Here is a 2673-nt window from a genome sequence, read left to right as displayed (position 1 = left end):
AAAAAAGAACTTCTTGGAGATCTGGTCTGGTGTTGGTAAATTCTTTCAGGTTTTGTTTATCTGGGAATGTTTGTGTCTTTTCTTCCCAAATGAATAATAATCTTGCTGGGTACAGTATTCTCGGTTGCAACTGCTTTTCCCTTAACACTTTGAATACATATTTCCTATTCTTTCCTCGCTCGCATTGTTTCCGATGAGAGGTCTGCTGTTAGCCTGATGGGATGTCCTTTGTAGGTAACTTGCTATTTTTCCTCTTGCCAACGTTAGTATGTTGTCTTTGTCTGCAGTTTCGGTAAACCTGGCTATAATGTGTCTTGGAGAAGATCTTCTTTGGTTGATTCTATTTGGGGTCCTTTGTATTTTGGGGGACTGAATCTTTGAGTGCCTCTCTAGGTTTGGAAAGTTTTCTTGCAGGATTTCATGGAATAGATTATCAATGCCCTGATGAGTCTCTTTGCCTTCTTGGATGCCTATTATCCGGATGTTTGGACATTTGATGGTATCTAGTATTTCTCGTATATTATTCTCAAATTTTTGGGCAATTTTCTCAGTCTTCATAGTGGATTTTTCTAGGCTAGCAATTTTCTCTTCAAAGTCTGAGATTCTACTTTCTGTATGATCTAGTCTGCTTTTAATACTTTCAAGGGGGATTTTGACTTCCTGTATTATAGCCTTCATCTCTAACAGTTCCATCTGATTCTTTTGTAAAGTGCGAAATTCCTCTTTTAGATCTTGTATGAATTTCCTCACCTTCTGGAACTCATCAACTCCTTTCTCCTTCCTCTTCCAGAGTTCATTGTCTCTTTCTCTTCCATCTCTGTTAGCTTTGCCACTATGAATGCTCTAAATTCTTAATCAGACATTTCCATGATTTCCATTGAACTCTGTGTGGATGAAGAGGTGTTATCCTTTTCCCTTGGAGGAAAGGTATTTTCTTGCTTTCTCATATTTCTTGTCCTGCAGCAATTTCTAGTCATCTGGTGGATGGTTGATTTCTTCCCAAACTTGGAAGTTCAATCTGAGCATTGAGGAGTGTTCAAAAAAGGAAACAGGGAGATAAACAACAGCAACAAAAAGAAACAAACAACAACAACATACAGGAAACAGAGAAAAAAGAAGAAAAAAATGAAGAGAAAAACTTTTAAAGAAAACTAAAAAAGTTAATATTTAAAAAATTTTCAAAAAACCAAAAAACCCCAAAATTAGAAAACTGCATGGCGCACAAGCGCTAGTTTTCAGGAGCCATGAAGGTGTCTCTTCAAGAAGGCCTGTTCCCTTTTGCTTCTCCTGGGTTGGGAGGGGGAGAGGAAATTATTAACAAGATAAAGGGATAGGAGGGGCCAGAAAGCCCAGAAAATGCCTCACCTGAAAAAGTTCTAAAAAGGCAGACGGAGGTAGAGAGAGACAAAGACAGATACAGAGACAGGAGGCCTGAAAGCGGTCTTCCTACAATGCGAGTTTGTGTGCTGGAGGCCAAATTATCAGTGGAAAACCGTCATTTCTCTGTTTCCCTCAAAATGGCTAGTTTTCAGGCGCCATCAAGGTGTCTCTTCAAGAAGGCCTGTTCCCTTTTGCCTCTCCACGCTAGTTTGTGTGCTGGAGGCTGAATTATCAGTGGAAAATCTTCATTTCTCTGTTTCCCCCAAAATGACTAGTTCTCAGGAGCCATGAAGGTTTGTCTTGAACATTTTTTCATATACTTTTTGACTGTTTATATATCTCTCCTAGAAAAAATGACTAGTTCTCAGGAGCCATGAAGGTTTGTCTTGAACATTTTTTCATATACTTTTTGACTGTTTATATATCTCTCCTAGAAAGTTGTCTGTTCTGCTCATTTTCCCATTTTTTAATTGGGTTGATTATTTTATTTAGAGTAAGTAAGTTGCTTGAGTTTCCTGTGTATTCTGGTTATTAATCCCTTATTTGAGGCATAGTTTTCAAACATATTTTCCAGATTTCCCTGTGTGATCCACCAGTAGTTTTATAGTTTGAGGTCTCCAGTTTATTTCTTTGATCCATTTTGAGTTGATTTTTGTTAATGGACAGAGATAGGCTCCAATTTAATCTTTCTGTAGGTGGATACCCAGTTTTTCCAGCACCATTGCTAAAGAGATTTTCTGTTCCCCCACTGCATTGTTTGGTGCCATTTGTGAAAAATCAGTTGACTGGGGACAAGCAGATGGCAAAATGGTTACATCAGTGGACTCCCACATAGTTAACTGCAGTTTGAGTTCTGAACCCGGTGGCCTGAAACTCATGCTGGGCACATGTGCACACGTGCCCAAAATCTTGAGAATAGAATGGAGGAGAAGGGATTGTGGCCTGGCCATCTCCTCTAGAAAGTGATTCCTCACTTCCTGTCTCTCTGTCTCTCAAGCAAGTGTACATGCACAATATAATAAAAATCTCTCTAAAAAAATCAGTTAGTGGGAACCAGCAGTTAGCATAATGGCTATGTAGCTGGACTCCCACGTAGTCGACCACGGTTCATGTCCGGGACCCGGTGGCTTAAAACTCACGCTGGGCATGTGTGCATGCATGAAAACCTACCCAAAAAAAAAAAAAGTTAGCTATACATTTTGGCCTCTTCTGTTCCATTGCTCTCTATGCTTACTTTTGTGCCAATATCATGCTGTTTTTTTTTTTTTTTTATTTTATTTTTTTTTAATTTTA

Source organism: Tupaia chinensis, unplaced genomic scaffold, assembly GCF_000334495.1.
Source record: "Tupaia chinensis unplaced genomic scaffold, TupChi_1.0 Scaffold138297_1, whole genome shotgun sequence".
Taxonomy (NCBI): domain Eukaryota; kingdom Metazoa; phylum Chordata; class Mammalia; order Scandentia; family Tupaiidae; genus Tupaia; species Tupaia belangeri.
The sequence above is the reverse complement of the archived record's forward strand: the minus strand, read 5'-3'. Positions refer to the sequence as shown.